The sequence below is a fragment of the Physeter macrocephalus genome, chromosome 1 (assembly GCF_002837175.3).
Source record: "Physeter macrocephalus isolate SW-GA chromosome 1, ASM283717v5, whole genome shotgun sequence".
Taxonomy (NCBI): Eukaryota; Metazoa; Chordata; class Mammalia; order Artiodactyla; family Physeteridae; genus Physeter; species Physeter macrocephalus.
The window spans coordinates 77,345,237-77,363,943 of NC_041214.2; the positions used below are offsets into that span (position 1 = coordinate 77,345,237).

The 18,707-nt window shown below is 49.0% G+C and overlaps 2 long non-coding RNA genes across 2 annotated transcripts in view; one reads left to right on the forward strand and one right to left on the reverse strand.

Moving 5' to 3' along the window:
• The window catches only part of LOC114486565 (uncharacterized), a 42,186-nt gene extending 31,759 nt beyond the window's left edge, over nucleotides 1-10,427 (reverse strand). The window contains exons 1-2 of the long non-coding RNA XR_003680532.2: nucleotides 10,314-10,427; nucleotides 9,467-9,525 (exon numbers count right to left, since the gene is read on the reverse strand). This is a non-coding gene — a long non-coding RNA (uncharacterized lncRNA). The remainder of the gene's footprint in view (nucleotides 1-9,466; nucleotides 9,526-10,313) is intronic.
• On the forward strand, nucleotides 1,415-4,255 carry LOC102996027 (uncharacterized). Its single transcript, XR_448228.4, has 3 exons — nucleotides 1,415-1,633; nucleotides 2,042-2,211; nucleotides 2,705-4,255. It is a non-coding gene; the product is annotated as an uncharacterized lncRNA (long non-coding RNA).
• Nucleotides 10,428-18,707: the final 8,280 nt, after the last annotated feature.

Sequence of the window (18,707 nt, forward strand, 5' to 3'; positions counted from 1 at the left end):
GTATGTGTCCTCATTCCTTGGTCTCACTTTGGGACAAACTGCCTGCTTTAAATCCTGGCTCCACCCTAGGTCAAGTACTAAACCTTTCAAAGTCTCTATTTTCTCATTGGGTAAAATGGAAATAAAAGTAGTGCCTACCTCATAGGATTATAGTGAGGAGGTGTATGCAAAGTGCCTTCTCTAGTCTTTGCAAAATAGTAAGTGCTTGCTTGTATTTTAGCCATTAAAAAAAAAAAAAATCCCCGAAGACTTGCTGAGTACCTACTGTATTGTGCACTAGGTTTGGAGTGGGCGACAGGGCACCCTCATTTCCGTACTCTTGTGGAAGAAGTACTTTATCTGACAGCGATTTGGGGAGAAAGACCTGAGTATGCCAAGCCCACCCCTTCCTCTCTCTTTTTCTCTCTCTCTCTTTTTTTAAAAATAAACTTATATATTTATTTATTCACTTATTTATTTTTGGCTGCATTGAGTCTTCATCACTGTGCGCGGGCTTCTCTAGCTGCAGAGAGCGGGGGCTACTCTTAGTTGTGGTGCGCGGGCTTCTCGTTGCAGTGGCTTCTCTTGTTGCGGAGCATGGGCTCTAGGCGCATGGGCTTCAGTAATTGTGGCATGCAGGCTCAGTAGTTGTGGCTCGAGGGCTCTAGAGCTCAGGCTCACTGGTTGTGGCACATGGGCTTAGTTGCTCCGTGGTATGTGGGATCTTCCCGGACCAGGGCTCGAACCCGTGTCCCCTGCATTGACAGGCGGATTCTTAACCACTGCGCCACCAGGGAAGTCCCTCTCTTTCTCTCTTGGAGCAGGTGTCCCTGCAGGACACCTGCTCCAAGAGAAGGTTGCCGGAAGTGGCCCGCGGCAGCATCCAAGCTCTGGCGGGTGGGGGGCAACATCAAGAAGCCCACTGTGGCCACCCAGTCAAGCCTCATCTTCCACCCCAAGCTTATCAAAGATAAAGCTGGTTTTTCTATCTGCATGACTCGAGTTGCGAGGAGGAGCGTTGTTTACTAGGTCCTCCAACCAAATCCCGACGCTAGGGATACAGAGGTGAAAGAGATACAGCCTTGGCTCTCATGCAGCTCATGGTGTAGTCACTGTCTGGCCGACAGTGGTGAAGGAATTCTCTGAGATAATGTGGTATGGGGCAAAGAGCACGGGTGTTGGAGTCACACACATCTGTCTGAATCCTAGGTCTGTCACTTATTAGCAGGGCAAGAGTCAAACAAGTTATTCTGGCTCTGGGTTTTGTCCTTGGTAATTTGGGGTCATTACAAGGGTCAGGGCCTATTATAGGAAGGGTGGTTTTACACATTCACATGAGTACTCAAATTAAAATGTTGACATTATGCCCAATCATGTTGCCTCCCGCAGCCTTCTCTTTCTCAATAAATGGCAATCTATTTTTCCATCTTAGAGTCATTCTTTGCTCCCACCCCATAACCAATCCGTCAGCAAATTCTGTCGGCTTCACGGAGTATATCTGGAATCTGACCACTTCTCACCTCCCCTGCCACCTCTCCCGTCTGAGCTGCCATCGCCTCCCATCTTGGTCATTGTGGTAGCTTCCTCAATGCTCTCCTGCTTCCACTCTTCCCTCCTGTACTGTATTTTCAGCCCAGATGGAGCTCATTAAAAAGTAAGTCAAGTCATGCCCCTCCCCTGCTCGAAATCCTTCAAAGGCTTCCCCTGTCACTCAGAGTGAAAGCCAAACTCCTCCCAGTGTCTGGCCCCCAGCTGCCTTTCTGATCCATCTCCTATTCTTTTCTACCCTGCACTCCCTGCTCCAGCCACCTCCACATTCCATCCATACTGGCCCCTTGGCTGTTCCTGAGATATGCCAGGAAGGCTCCTGTCTCAAGCCTTTGCACTGTCCGTTCCCTCTACCTACGCTTCCCCCAGAGAGCCACGCAGCTTGCTTACTCATCCCCTTCGAGTCTTTGTTCAAATGTCATTTTTTTCACTGAGGCTTTCTTATGTTTTTAATTGCAACACCCCTTCCCCTTCACCACCTTCCTCCCTTATCTTGTTTTATTTTTCTCCGTAGTTCAACTGGCATTCTTTCTAGGGCTGCCATGAAAGTTGTGTGGGTTGGATGCCTGGCCAAAGGACCAAGCGCAGACCCAGGCTCTGCTTGCCAAGCTGTGTGCCCAGCCACCGGGTAGCCTCCGCCCAGAGGAGTGACCTTCTCCTAATTTGCATGAAGATGCTCTATAAGTAAGTTGATACCCGAATATTATGTATTTCATTTCTTTTTTGTTTATCATTTGTCTACCTACCCTCCCTCATCAGAAGGGAAGCTCCACGAGGGAGAGATTTTTGTCTGTTTCCTTCACTGCTATATCCCCAGCTCGTATAAATGTGCATGGCACACAGTAGGTGTTTAATAATGTTGACTCAATGACTATGATGACTGTTCAACAAATTTCATTGGACTGAATTAAAAGTTGACACTAAAAATAAAAGACAGCTGTGCCTTTATTGAACTCTCTCTTCCAATCACTTCAGGATTCCCCCTGTCTAGAGGAGTGAATATTCTGAGCATCCATTACCACCTTTTATCCCATCCTCTTTGATCACCTTCTGCTGTGTCTAACAGAGTCTGGGGTTGTTGCCATCCAATACTGACTTCATTTCTTCTGCATTAATCACCCTCAGCCTTGCCAACTCCAGATTCCATTGTCTCATGTTTCCTGTCATTTGCTCCCAGGGAAGAACTGTCTGAAGGACAGGGCAGAGAAGGTGGAACAGTGGCCAACAGCCATCCAGATCCGTGTATCCAACTGCCCACTGCTTTCTACGTACCTGGAAGTCCCTCAGGCACCCCCAAAGCAGCAAGTCCAAAATTGAACTCATTGGCTCCCTTCCTTCACCCTCCCATAAACCTGCTCTTCTTACTTCAACTGGTGGCCATAGCAGTTCCCATGCCAGAAACCTAGGACTCCACCTCACTACCTCTCACTCTTTTACCCCCACATGCAATCAATCTTCTAAAAATTTTTTCAAAAAGATACCCCCTTTTGGGACTTCCCTGGTGGTCCAGTGGTTAAGACTTCACCTTCCAATGCGGGGGGTGCGGGTTCAGTCCCTGGTCGGGGAGCTAAGATCCCACATGCCTCGCGGCCAAAAAACCAAAACACATAAAACAGAAGCAATATTGTAACAAATTCAATAAAGACTTTAAAAAAATGGTCCTCATTTGAAAAAAAAAAAAAAAGATACCCCCTTTCACTGCCTTAGTTCAGTTCCTCATTGTCTCACTTGTTCTCTATGACAGCAGCCTCCCAACCCTTTCTCCACTGCCATCACCCCAGTTCACCCTGCAGCCAGAGTGGTCCTTCTTAAAAGCATATCTGACGCTGTGACTCAGATATGAGAACCCCTGAGAACCTTTCAAGGGTCCCTTGTGACAAGAGGGTGCTATCTAAGCTTTCAGACCCCACATGGCCCAGCCCCACCTGCCCCTCCGACCTCACAGTCCACTCCTTCCTGCTCTTATAGCTTTTCCTCCTGTAAACATGAGCTACATGTCGTTCCCAGGACATGCCGTGTGACCTCACGCCTCCATGCTCTGTAGATGTGCTGCCCTCTGCCCGCAATGCTTTCCTCCACCTTCTCTCCCAGGCAAGCGCCTCTTTCATCTACCATCTTAGAAAGTCATTTGGATGGAGTAGCATCAAATCCTGCTTTCTTGCTTACTAGTTATGGAAATTTACGTCACTTTTAAAAACCCTCTGTGCCTCTGTTTCTCTTCTGTAAAATGAGAATAATGACAGAGCCCACCTCATTGAGTTTTTCTAGTCATTAAGGGAGTTAATTGATGGAAGGCTCTAGCAATGTATCTGGAACATGGTAAACAATACATGTTTGCTGGGTTTTAATTATCTAATCAATCCTCAAATAAATCTCCTCTTCTCTCTTCGATGCCATTTCTGCACCTTGTTCAAATGTCTGTCATGCACTTACCTCAGTATGAGATGACTGGTTTACTCGTCTGCCTCTCAGACTGGACTCACGGGACTGGGGGCTCTTTGAGGGCCAGTCTTTAAATGAGGGCTCAGTAAATATTGATTCCATTTAATTGACCGAATGCAATAAAGACCAACCTTCAGTAAGATGTTCAGAAGGGCTACGCCAAGAGGGAATCCTGCAAACTCTTTTCTTCCAGTTCGTGGCTCTGGAGCAGTTTGTGTTCCAAGGTGGCCTGGCAGCCCCTCTGCCTTCATGGCCAATGCCCCGTCTCCAGCTTCCACACTGCCGCTGTCTTGCCCAGGGGAGCCTGGACGGGGGCCTCCCTTGCATGCTCATGGTGGACAGGCAACATTCCAGAGCCTGGCGCTGACATCCCAGCTCACCATCTGCTGCTCTGTAGCACTAATAGGGAGCTATGATGAACCTGCTTAGGAAGCGGAGGCGGGGCTGCGAGGGGGTCCTAACGGGCAGCGCACAGACAGCTACGTGCCCCTGCAGCTTGATGTTCCCTTATCTCCGGGCTTGCCTGCCAGCCTCCCCAGAGACTTCCTTCAGTCATTCTCACTCCCGTGGCACACGCCACCACTGAACATCAGTCAGGTGCCTCCTACCTCAGAGGTGAAGATCAGAGTGTTTTCAGATTTTCACAGCCATTGGGAAATGTGGGCTGCATCTCTCTCTCTGAGTTCTTATATGAACCACTGCCTTCCTCAACCACATCTGGAATTTCCACAGTCACTGCTGAATATCTGTAAGGAACTCACTCCTAAACATTTGCTGACAGTTCTTCCCTTTGCAAGAGAAGCTCCCAGCACTGTGGCCCAGCCACTCCCATCTATGTCAGTCCCTCCCTCAGAAGCCGTCCTGGTCAGGGCCACCGTCACGTCTCACTGGATGTGCTGAATGGGCTGCCCAGGGCACCAAAAGCCCATTTTTGAGACACAAAGAACCCACCACTTTGTTAGCATTTGCAGACCCTATTAGTCCCCACCTGTCTCGTATTTCTAATTAAACATCAAAAACACCCTCTTCGGCCTGGCTGTTGAAGTGCAGGAGAGGGGCATACCCCGAACAGCACTGGGTGGGGAAGGAAGTGAGCAGTTTGAGTTTGCCAAGTACTTTACAGACAGTAATGCAATAAAGAAATCAGAAACTACCCAAACGTGTGTGTGTGTGCGTGTCCTGCTTTATACAGAGAGAAGCAGATTTGGGATTAGAACAGATGACAACTCAGTTAAATTACCCTTAGCTTGGTTCATTAGAACGGCTCGGGAAGGAGGCTGCTTCCCGTCTTCTTCCTGGAGCTCTTTCTCTGGTTGACCTCTTCCCAAGTCCCTCCTTTCTGGCTCCTGTTTCTTTCTGAGAGCCCTAATTCTTTCTCCAAAACTTCATCCTCAGCCCTGGCTGTTCCCTGCCCACCTCACCTTCCACCTTAGCCTGCCTTTCCCCAGGGCTCGTTTCTTTCCTTGGGCTTGATTCTTTCATCCACCACCTCCTGGCTAGCTCTCCCCCTCTTCTTTCTGTGCTCTCTCTCCCCTGTCTCTCAGCGATGCCTTAGTTTGCCCTCCTCTTCCTGTGGTTTCTAGCACTACCCCGCCGGCTTTAAGTTCCACAGACAGCAGAATCTACGAGAGAAATGGTCCCTGCTCAAGAACCTTCCACTCACAGAGCTCTGTGCCCTTTTGGGGAGACTGCCTGAGGAAGGTAAAGCAAATCCCCCATTGTTCAGGACAATTAGCTGCCATGGACTAGAGCCATTGAACCGCTGCCCATGTGTGGGAAGCTCCGGGCTACAAAAGCCCCATTCATGATAATACATTTTACAGACACCCCAGAGGGCTATGAGAACCTCTACCCAGCCATCCCACTCCACAGGAGACAGAATCCCTGTCAGCTCAAAAGAAACAGATTTCATTCCCTCAGATGAACCATAAATTGGGAGTATCTCTTATGCAAATGAGCTTTCTGAAGCCTCTCTAGAGCAGACCTCCTTCTTCCGTGAAGGCCAGAAGGGGTAACCTTAGGAAAAGTATTTTCCAGCTTCCTCCTGTGCCTAATTACTGAGCTCTTCTCTTTCTAATCATCTTTATTTTAATGTAAGAGTATGGTAAATGTCAGAATTTCATGAGATGAATGTATGATCAAATTTATTTTTGCAGGGAAAAAAAATGGGACCTGAAATACTTATTTCAGTCAGGTGTTCTGAAAATGATTAAATAAGAGGAATAAGAGGAGGATCTAATGTAAAATACAGCTCAAGAGGCCTAGTGCCACAGATTCAACCTGCTTATTACACTGTATGATGTGAATAATTTATCACATATTACCCTGCATTAAGTACTGTTGAGGATTCATCTGCGGTTTATTTGCAGACCACATTAACCTCTACCTGCCTCAATCTGTGTTTCCTTGTGGAAAATCTCTGCTGCTGTAGTACACACATTAGCAAGGGCTGGACAGCAGTAACTAGCCTAATTAACTAGCCCTCTCTGGGGAATTTGGGAATATAAAGTGCCCATGTCACCTGCTTCTGGGGCGTTTTTCTCCTCCTAACTTTCAAGTCCTCCCACTCTTGGGCTGTCCCCCTCCTACTGTCGTGTCCTTTCCATTTCACTTATTATGTACCCTTTCATTTCTATGACATACACACTAGTCCAGGCCCTTGCTTCTCATGCTGGACTCAGAGCCAAAGCCTCCCTACTGACCTCCCTGGCCAGCCCCACCCTCCAGGCTATCCTACATCTGACCAATGTTCCTAAAATCCGATTTTCACCCCAGCTTTTCTGGGCTTAGAAGCCTTCAGTGGAGAGTCCTGCTCAAGGACACAGACCTGCCTCCTTCACCCAGCACCAAGGCCTTCTTGGGTCTGGCACCACCATCTTTCCAACCTCATCTCCTTCTTCTCCTTTCCAGACACCCACCTTTTTGACAGACCAACCCTTACATCTCTCAGAGCAGCCAGACTCTCTCCCACCCCCATCTTTGCCCTGCCCTCCTCCCCAGAGGACATGCAACCCCTGCATCCAGCCCACCTGAAATCCCTACTGGGCCACAAGCTCATCCCTCATGGCTCCAGACCGCTCTAGGCTTCTGCTTTCAGCCGGCCCTCATGCAGGTACCTCATCGAGCACCCTTGGAATGGGGACTCTAGGCTTTCTGCCTGGAGAGACTTGGAAACTGCAATCTGCTTGGAAGCAAGAACTGAGGACTTGTCTCCAGGGTGTGGTGGGCATTCAGCTGATTCTTTACAGATCAATTAACATAGCAACTTTTCTAAAGGGGCTTGAATTAACACTTTGCAGAAGTTGATTTACAGCAACGGCCCATGTCAAAACATGTTATTTTTATTTAGTGTTTTTTGGGGGACTGACTGATAAAGAGAAGAAGAGCAAAATATACCTCTCCAAGCGACACTCCTTGACACTGTACTGCCCTTGAACTATTAAAGGAAGTGTAAGAGGCAAACCCACAAACAAATCTTTTGTACAGAAAAGCACAATTTACAAAGTGTACCTAGTAGGTGTCAGAATTATTCACAAAATGGTATGACCCCAACTTTTGGAACCATTTATTTGCCTCATTTTCTGCCATCTTATTTGGTTTTCCAGGTGTCTTAGAAGGTGCTTCCTGCTCGTTCCCAATGCAGGAACCCTCTGGGACAGGAAGGCAAGCTCACAAGGAACGCACAACCTGTCTGCTCCTTCCATGTCCCCTGATGAGTCTGCTCCAGGGCCTCTAGGGCCTCCACCTCTGTATTCTCCCTACTCAGCTGACTGTACAGGGCCACCCTCCTGTTTGCTTCCTTTACTCCCACTGGAGACAATGGCAGACTTATACTTAGGGATCTCAACAGCATTTTTCCTTTCTCCATTTTCCAGCTGGGTCTCTTATCTCAAATCCCCTACAGAAGGAGATAAGCAATGAACCACCGGGAGAATGAAGTCCCTTGCACATCCTTGCCTGTGTAATAATATCAGTATGGCCCATTACTAGCCCTTCATGAACCTTGTATCACATCAGCCCTGAGGTTCAGGGGGGTAATGTGACCCACCCAGGTTATGCAGCTGTTGGTGTATCACCCTTTCTCCAGGACTTTTAGGTCACCTTGGAGGACCCTGTGTTTCTGACTGAGCCAGGCTCAAAGCTGAAGTTTACATACTCCCACTGTAAGTGACTTTCACCAGCACTGACCTACATACCTGTCTGAAGGACAGAACAGGGACAGGTTTGTGAGCCCAAACAGGATGGGTGGCAGCTTTCAAGTAGTTCCTCTCCATGGTGAGTAGCTCATCTTCTATGCAGGGAATGCATTGGAGAACTGCTTTCCAGTCCTCCCCTTGCATGGAGGCCTCATCAGCTTCCTAGTCACACAGGTTACTGCCCCATTCACTTCCTGCCCAGACTCATTTCCAGCTGCAGCCTCAGCCCACAGGCCCAGCAGGCACCTGGGAAACAGCTGCAGGTGACCCAGATAGTTTGTGTCAAGGCCAGCCCAGCCCAGCCTGCAAGGAGCAATTCATGGAACCCAAAGCTCTCACCAGGAGAAACAGTCCCAGGAGCTCTCACCAGCTGGTCAGGGAGGTAGAGGCATGCAGTCAGTTGCCCTAGGGCCACCCTTCGGGTCTAGGAGACAGTCAGTCCCAGGACTGCAGCAACCAGACAGACCCAGAGACGTGCCATCTCCAGGGTGGTGATTCAATCTGCACTTGGATGGGGCCACTGGTTCACATGTGGCACCCTGGCCTCACTGCTCAGCAACTTAATTCAGCATCTGAACAATCAGAATCATACATAGACTAAGAAGAAAAAATACCTGGCATTCCCTCCCTTGAATATTTGGCTTCCCAAAATATGTGACTCCTTCATGGAAGTCTCCACATCATGTCCAGAAACTGGCAAAGTCTAAAGGTACTCTTGTAACATATCACATTGGAATTAGGAGGCCTGGGTTCAAATCTTAGTGCCGTCACTTACCAGCTTTGTGACCTTGGGTCAGTTACTTAACCTCTCTGAGTTTCATCACTTTATAGGACTGTGGTGAGGACTAAATGGGATTAAATATGAGCAAGTACCTGTCATAGTGTTGGGTCCATGGTAGGCTATCAGTGAAGGTTCATTGAATCTAAATCCTCCACCCCTTGTCAATTTCTTTGGTCCAAAGGACCTTCTTCATTGAGTCCTGTCCTTGGAACACACTGCTTCCATTTAAAAGCTCATTAGAAAACACATAGGCCTAGAATCCCGGGGGAGGTACAAGTCACTCCGAGCCCCAGCAGTCTTCACATCCTCTCTCATCTAAATGTCGACATGTGCAGTAGTCCGCCCTGTTGGACCAGCAGGCCACTGCACACAGCCCCTCACACTCAAGCCCACCTCTGTGCTTTACCACACTGAGGCTGTCTCTTCAGCCCAGCTCTTTCCCCTCAGTCTTTTCCAGCTCCTTCCCAGAGGCAGCCCCCACCCTTGTGAGATGTCTGTACATCCTGGGGCCCAGACTCACCCTGAGGGAGCCCAGCAGGTGGGATTGATGCCCTCCCTGGTCCTTCCCTGTGAGAGAGGCTGTGGAGAGAAGAGAGAGGGAGAACAGTTGGGAAACAAACCAGATTTCTCAGCAGAGATGATGGGACTTAGGCCCTGGGGCAGCAGTGGGATTGTTGAGACAGTCTAGGGAGGGTGTCAGCAGGACCCCTTGATGAACTAGCTCTGGGTCAGGAGGATGAGAGGGGAGTCTAAATAGACCCACATATCCCCTTGGCCAGGGACACAAGGTCTCTCTCTCCAGGGCTGGCAGTGGTAGATGATTTCCCAGATACTACCTGGGCTGTGCCCTGCTGCTGTTGGCCACATTACACTGCCTGTTTTTAAATAGCTGCACCGGATTTTTCATTCTTCTTTAACAAGGACCTGGGACCTCCAGCTTGTGCTCGGCTGTGGAAGACGAGGCTCCTCCTGGGGTTGTGCTCCCACCTCAGGGCTCCACCCTGAGGCTGGCCTACCTTGCTGTGGCTCTAAGGATCACGTCCAGAGGGCCTTTTAGTGCTCCCCCTGGGCTCCCGAGCTCGAAGCTAACTACATTCCTGGGGGCAGCAAAGAGGAAATTAAACATCCCTTGTTTTCATCACTTCCCAATGTGTGATGAGAATGGGATATAGTCACCAGGCCCAGGACTCTCCAGTTTGCATTTGCCCCATGAGGCCCACCCGGCATCACTGTGCAGCTCTGGAAGAAAAGAAGTCTGCTCCCTGGGGGATGGGAGAGAATTGTTCAAACGTCTACCTTACCAACAACCTTTTGGTGGCAGAGGTGGACACCTACCATCACCGGTAACCCTTGCCTGATATACCCACCTCCCCCTGGCTGTCTGGTCCAGATGGAGTAGTTTGGAAACTGCACAAATCAAATGAGTCAATTACAAGACTGTGACTTGGAGCAAATCACTGATCATCTCTGAGCCTCAGTGTCTTCATCTGTAAAATAAGGACAATTATACATACCTCATGAGACTGTCAGTAGGATAAACTAGAATATGCAAGTGCAATCTTTTGGTAAACTATAAACTCCAAATAAGAGAACCTTAATAATTGAGTGCTGACCTGGCTTTTAAAAATGCTTTGTCAAAACCCTTTGGGAAGTCCATGTTTTTTTAGAGCATGAGTCACCCACCTCCTTGCAAGGCCTGCAATAAACCTTTTCCTACTCCAAAAAACAAAATAATAATAATAATAAATAATAATAATTGAGTACTTACGCATAGCCCAGGAAGCATGTCAGCCCATACCCCTTCAGGAGTCTTTCTTAGGCTCCTTGCCTAAGCCTACTTTGTACCCTAAGCTTACCTCTCTAATAGCACTAATCAACCTGTATTATAATTCTTGCTTTGCATATCAATCTCCTACAGTCTACTGACCACTCAGTTTCCTGGCCCACAGCAGGGGGGCTCAGTACAAATTTGCTGAAGGAATAGGCTGAGGCTCTGGAAAGCGGGGCGTGAAGATATGGCCAGATATGGCCACCAGGGGGCAATCGAATCCTCCCCAAGCAGGTCAGCTTGAGTCATTCATTGTGGAGGCCCTTCTCAGAGGAAGAGAGAGAGCTCTTTAAGAATTGCTCTCTTACGGGTAAAGGCCAGGGCCTAGCGCCTGGGCTACGAATGCTCTTTGTGTCTGACATCAGCTCTGTACAAAGACAGGACCATATCTACCATGGCGTTCAGAGTTCCTGTGTCTGTCCAGAGCCTGAGTGTCCAAGACGACCCTGGAGGAACCAGGCTGTGCTGGGGGTGCGGGAACTGATGAGCTCTGCTGACAGGGTCCGAGGGCCAGTGTACGTGTTGTGTGCGTGCATACATGCTAGTCCCTGAATGATGTGTTTATGAGAGCTCTTGGCCCCTCCGTGGAGATCTGGCCACCCACCTACCCTCATAAGCAGCGTTGCAGAAAAGGACCAGACAGCCCCGAGACCTGGGATGTAGGTCTGGTCCACCAACTGACCCACCCTCTGTGTGTCCTGAGCGAGTAGCTTCTCCTCACTGGGCCTCAGTTTCCTCACCTGAGAAATGACAGCACCAGGCTAGGTGACTAAGGGCCTTTCTAGCTTGACCTTCACTCCCTGTGTCTCTGAGGTGAGGGCTGATTCAAGTTCAAGGGCTCCAGGTTACCTTGAGGATTCTTAGACTGGGTTAGAACCTGAATCCTCAGGATGGGCCTCTGCTACCTCTGGCTTCCTATCAGGAAAACACCCAGACTCACTTCAGTGGTCACATACTGAATGCTGCCCTGGGCTCAGAGAGGAAGGCTTTCTTTCAAATACCTGTGGGGATGCTGTCACTTGCCTTTCTGTCTGTGGAGGTTTCCCAGGTGGGGCAGCCAGAGCTGATCTCTGCTTGCCCTGCGCTTCCCCCAGTCCCCACCTCTCATTCTCAAACCACCAAGGCTCTCTTCTGCCATCCATGTTGCTATCAGCTGGGAAGGTGAGCACTGGTGACAGACCCACGGGTTTGGGACACTGGCAGCAAGCAGAGCCTAGGGCCTCAGTCTCTTGGGGCCTCTTCTCTCTGGGACCCCACCCTCACCCCCTCCTTTCACCTTCAGGCAGAACAGGCCAGACAGATGAGAATCTACCCAAGCACAGGCTGCTGTTGAAATAAAGGCAGAGATGTTTCTTTATAATTTTCCCCTTGAAATAAACCCAGACTTAAGAACAACAGAAACACGCAAAATGTGTTTTTAGTGGAACCCAGATGGAGGGCTGGAAGCCCAGCGGGCTGTCTCCGTGGAGGGTTCTTGCCTCTGGAATTCTATCCTCTCCCCCCATCCCCCCTCAGGAACACCCCCCACCCTACCGCCAGCCCTCATCCTGGGGCTCTCCAGCCTGGGGCCCGCTCCCTCAGGCCAACTCCTTGAGGCTGTTTCCAGGTGGGCAGAGAGCTCCACCATCCACCATCACCCTCTGGACAGAAGGCTGAGTCTGGCATCTAGAAAGATCTGTGGTTTTAGAGATTTGGGGGAGGGGAGTGGGGACCAGGACCAACTCAATCCAAACACCTGGATCTGCCGAAATACAACAAAGAGAGTGAGTTAAGACATCTGAAAAAAATACTCTGAGGAATTCCGCTCACCCACATGGCCCACTGCTTCTCATTAACTAGCTCCAGTTCTCCATATTAACATATGCAAATCCAGCCCTGGGCTGGAAGACTTAGGATACAAAGGCAAGTCCTGACAACCCCCTTCCACCCCCAGATTGGTCCAAGAGTCCCCTGTGGGATGAAGAAATCTCACCAGATCCATTTTGGTTTCGCTGAAGCAACAGTCTTGAGAGTTGTAGCCACAGGATGGTCATTCCTTGAGGGGAAACAGATGAGAGGAGTTACAAGGGAAAATTAGGGAAATTGATCCTGTAGAAGCTGCCTCTTTTATGAAGTGATACTGGTCATTTTTCAACAAATATTTCTGGATGCCCACCATCTACCATGGACTGTACTGGGCTCTGGGGACATAGATATAAACCTATGTTGGGGGGGTGGGGGTGGTCCCTGACCCTCAAAAGTGAAGTTTGGGCAAGAGATACAGACCTCGGAGTTATCAGCGTAGATGTGGTTGATGAGTTTCCTGGAGAGAGGAGTGGAGGACTGAGACCCATTTTGTAGGAAGGGGGTAGATTTGGGCTTCCCAAACCATTCATAGTTTCCTGTTTCACTACCTCTTAAGGGCACTCCTGGCTACGCGCTCTTCCTCGAGCAACCTTCTCTCTCTTACTGTCCCCTCTTTCCCTGTCCGTTTTTTCTGTAGGGTGATTAGAATTGAATAGCAGTAGTGAGGGTGGCATGAGGACTGGGACAGTGACCCCCTAGTGCCCCAGCTCCTAGCTCCCTGCCCAGCGCACCGTGGGTCCTCAGTAGGGAGGCCCTCGGTAGAGTTTGTTGCCTGAATAAAGGAAGGAAGGAAGGGGGAACCAGGCTAGGGTTCCATTTGTCGGCTGGCTTCATGCCTGTGCTGGGCCTCACTCCTGCTTTGAAAGGGGAGGGAGCGCGGGAGAATGAACGGGGGCCCTGCCAAGGCCCAGGGCCGGCGGGAAGGCCGGAGTCCTGTCTGAGCTTCGCCTCCCATTTCCCGCCGTGACTCTTGGACCGAGTGAGACCGTGTGCCCTCCCTGGGGACCTTCAGACCTGAGCCCTGCTTCATATGCATTGCGGAGCAGACCAAGAGTGGCAGGAAGTGCCCAGACAGAGGGAGACAGAGTATTAAAATTCCACCGACAATACCACGGGAGGGAGTTTATAGTTCCTAACTGACCGTAAGCCCTTTCTCCTGGCAGGTCTTGGAATACATCACTCTGGGCTCTCCCAGAGCAGCTGACACATCGCAGTAACGCTCTTCCAGAAGTCAGGGTCTGCTGATTGCAGCGGGGACGGGAAGGCAAGCCGGGAGCAACTGAAATGGCCCCTGTCTCCTCCGACTTCGGAGACCCAGGGCAGGCGGCCAGCTTGATGGAGGCCCATCGACAGGCTGTCAAGTGCGGCGCTGTGACTCCCAGCCGAGCCCTGAGCCCAGAAGGTGGTTTGTTAACTGTCTGCCTCTGGGTGGAATTCTGTTCACCTGGTGAATAGAATAGAACTCATTTTCTGTCAACTGAAAGCTCTGAGTGGCATGTTGCATGTGTGTCTTATTAATAAAAAGGAGAAAATGGAGTCATTATTATTGCATAATTGCAGTTCGTTTGCTAGGCCTAATCTTTCATGCCCTGGTATGGGGGGGTGGGGCAGGGGGAGAAAATAAAAGGGGACCTTGATCTGAACCTCTCGGGAGCCACCTGTGTAGGTGGCACCTCGGGAAAGACCGAACCAGTACCTTAGGAGCCCCAGAGCAGCAAGCGTGGGCAGCAAAACCCACACCTCTCTGCCTACCAGACTGCACCACAGCCCTGGCGCCAGCTCCAGAAGTCAGGTGACCGTAAGCAAAGGCCCTACCCTCCTGGAACTCCGTTTCTTTCTTTTTTTTTTTCAGGAAATCAGTGCTCATATTCCTGCCCTGCTTGTCTCATAAGGTTGTCCTGAGAATTAAATGACAAATGACCTCCATCATGGATTCTTCCCTTCATTCATTCAGTCAACAGTCATCTGCCCAGGTATGTTTTGGGACAGACACTGTGCTGGGTAACGAGACGCAAAAAGGAATAAAATGCAAACGCTGCCTTCAAGGAGCCCACAGTCTAGTGGGGGCAACACAGAGAAAAAGATGAGATGATGTGGTATAATATGGGGGACCCTAGATGCATGTGGTGCTTTGGAAAGCCAGAGGAAGGGCACGCCACTCGCCTGGTATAGAGAGAGCTTTGAAGCAGTGATGCTTACCTGTAAAAAGGCGAGCAGGGAAATTGGAAATATATCACACTATTTCCAAAATGGATATGCTCATGGTGTGTGTGACCTTGAAGGCAGACCTTGATGCTCCAGTCTGAATGTGCATTTTATGACCACGATTGCCCAGGGAGGCTGTAAAAAAGGAGGGCATGGGGTCAAGGGGACTTTTTGCCGGGTTGCTTTGCCCCATGAGGAGGACAGCACCCCAACTGTCTCCTTGGGTCATTTACACTACCCCCAGGCTGCTACGGATAAAACCTTCTTCTCAGACCAGAACCTCCACATGAGTAGGAGGCCCCAGGTGGGCCGTTAAAATGTGATCTCTTAGGCTTGTCAGAGAGGAGATTAAGAGGGGAGATTGACCAGTTTTAAGATGGCGAACCCCACATGGACACAGGCAGGAAGCCAGGCCAAGTGTATATAAATTGCTTCAGCCCTTAAAGATAAGAGCAGACCTAAGAACAGCGCTAAGGTAGAAGACACCCATACTTAGGAAGCATGCCCATCCTTATGCTATTGACATCTTCTGAAATTATTTTCTTTTTGGTCTCCTTTAATAGTAAATAAGGTTATTTTTTATTTTTATTGAGGTATAATTGACATATAACAATATATTCGCTCCAGACGTATGACATAATGATTCAATATTTGTATATATTGTGAAATGATCACAATAAGTCTAGTTAACATCTATCACCTCATGGTTACAAATTTTTTTTCTTGTGATGAGAACTTTTAAGGTCTACTCTTAGCAAATTTCAAATATGCAGTACAGCATTGTTAACTATAGTCACCATGCTGTATATTACATCCCATGACTTATTTATTTTATAACTGAAAGTTTGTACCTTTTGATCCCCTTCACCCAGTTCAGTTTTATTTTGTTTTATTCTTTGTTCACTTGTTTTTAGACTGTACATATATGTGAGATCATATAGTATTTATCTTTCTCTGTCTGACTTCACTTAGCATAATATCCTTACTTTTTCTTTTGGTGGCTGAATAATATTCCACGGTATATATATACACCACATTTTCTTTTCTTTTTTTTTTTTTTTAACAAATGTTATTTATTTATTTATTTTTGGCTGTGTTGGGTCTTCGTTGCTGCGCACGGGCTTTCTCTAGTTGAGATGAGCAGGGGCTACTTTTCCTTGTGGTGCACGGGCTTCTTACTGCGGCAGCTTCTCTTGTTGTGTAGCACGGGCTCTAGGCGCGCGGGCTTCAGTAGTTGTGGCACGCAGGCTCAGTAGTTGTGGCTCACGGGCTTAGTTGCTCAGCGGCATGTGGAATCTTCCCTGACCAGGGCTCGAACCCGTGTCCCCTACATTGGCAGGTGTATTCTTAACCACTGCGCCACCAGGGAAGTCCCCACCACATTTTCTTTATCCATTCATCTTTCAATGGACACTTAGGTTGTTTCTGTGTCTTGGCTATTATAAATAATGTTGCCATGAACATGGGGGTGCATATATCTTTTTGAGTTAGTGTTTTTGTTTCCTTGGGTAAATACCCAGAAGTGGAATTGCTGGATCATATGGTAGTTCTATTTTTAATTTTTTGAGAACCCTCCATACCGTTTTCAAAGTAAGGTTATTTTTTTTAAGATGCCAGCCTGTCTCAGCTTTAAACTTGAAAGGAGTCATCTTATGCTCTTGGAAGCCAGAATGGTGGTGATAACAAAAATCAGAGGGAGAAACCCCTCATTCTATGCCAAGAAAGATGGTACTCAGGAGATCCAAGTTCACCCCACATTGTCAGCCACCCTCCCGGCTGGAGTTTCTCCTTCCAGGATTCTTCTGGGTCAAACTTTGGACGGTTTCTGTGTTTCTGTGTGTTTCTTTTCACAGAAAAGACATTTCACTTATAATGCCTGTAAGAAAATAGCACCAAGACTAAACACTGAGCGCTTCCCTCCTCCAACAGGAGGGAGAGGTCCCAGGAAAATGGGCTGGGACTCATGGCTGGTACTTTCATAACTTGCCGCTCTGTGGATGCTGGATCCTATTTATTGTCTGCCTTCCAGCACTGCCAGGGGTTCCCACACCAGCTGGTTATGCTGCCAGGGGTCTGCTGCAGAGCTGGGTGGGCGGGCAGGAGGAGACTCAGACAAGATGAGATCGGTTTCCCAGCTGAACTAGGGAGAAACGTTTATCCCTCACCTCTGGGCTTCTAATGAATTCCGATTCAAGCCACACAGGCCTAGGAATCGATAGTTTTAATCATTTCAAAAACTAGCCCCACTCTGGGTAAAATTACAATGCACAAGAAGCTCAATGGAGCTTAGAGGCCACAACCTCATTATCATTTCATTAGACTCACATTTCAGCAAGACGGAAAGAAATGTTCTCACACACCACCCCTCCCACGGCTCCCCTCACCTCCCCGGGTCCTGTGGAATAGCTCAGGAGGACAGCGATGGTTTACAACAGCTGTCAGCTACGAGGGCCACCGGCCACTCCCATCATGCACTCTGCCCACGGAGGAAGCTCGGCGCAGTCGCTGGAGACCTCAGCGCAAATGCCTCCCAAATCAAGTTTGCAATCCTGGGAAGTTTAGTAAAAACAACCCTGCTGTCAGTTTGGCTTCTCACAGCTGGAGGGGTCAAGTCATCAACACAATATAAACCCAGGCCAGCAGAACCTTGTCCTGCCCAGGACCCCAGACACCCTCTGGGAAGCAAAGGATTTGAAAATGTCTTAAAGTTTTCGAGTTTGTTTATTTTCCAGTGTTTAATGATATTGTCCATGCAAGGAGCAAAAACTCAGTTCCTGCTAACAATTAAAGAGGCTTTCTAATTTAGGAGAAAATGTGATTTTAAAAGAGAGAGAGAAAGAACTTGCACAGGACGTAAAAGCACATAACTCACATTGAGAACATGCACGCAGAAAAGCCTTGAGTTGAGAAGACCCTGATTGGATGTGAGCACACGAGGGAAAGCTGTTGGGGAGACTGATCCAACCAGGGGGCCATTTCAGAGCAGGTCACAAACGTCTGCTCCTCTGCTTCACCTCTGTCGTACCTTATCACACTGCCAACACCACCACCAGACAGTTTCAAGACTGTGGCTTGTATTTGTGACTCAAGTGTCCCCAGACCTCACCATCCCACAAGTCCACGTGGGTCCCCCTCAATGAGATGACCAGATTTCACTGCTGCTTGCTCTTGTCTGCCATAGGTTCACTCTGTGATTTGGGGGACCCCTTGGGAGTGTCCCACATGTGCTCGTGAGCAGGACTGTCATGGGGAGTGGACACCATGTCTCACCAAAGCTTCTCTCTGCCGACCCTGTTTGCTCTCTGATGCCATGCAGGCCACAGTCACCCCAGGGTGGGCCTTGCTGCCAGCATGCCCTCTAAGAGTGCTGCCACCATGCCCACCTGGTGTCCTCTGTGCCCTGGAGCCTCATAGTGTCCTTTGCCCCTCCCCCATGCTGTCACACCCTGTCACCTAGACCCCGAACAGGACTGATCTCCCTGAGTCTCATAGGACGCTTTATGAAAATAGCCCCTTCGGCTTCCTTTGAGGCCTATCCTCCCACAGGACTCAGTGCTAGGTTAGCGGGGCAGGGGTGGTGACGTGTACTTCCCTCCACTTCACTTTATGTCTCCCATTGCTAAGAGAAACCTGTGCCCCACACCTCCCCAAATCCAGCAGACACATCTGAATCCCACAGCTAGAAACGGTTTTAGTTGAGGTTGGGAGCCCTACTCCGTATCCTCAGACCAGTTGTTCTCAACCTTGGCTGAATATTAAAATCGCCTGGGGAGCTTTTTCAAATCTTATTGCCAAGGCCACACCCTAAAGCAAGAAATCAGAATCTCTGGGCATCAGTAATTTTTAAGTCTCCCTAGTTGATTCCAACATGCAGTCAAGATTG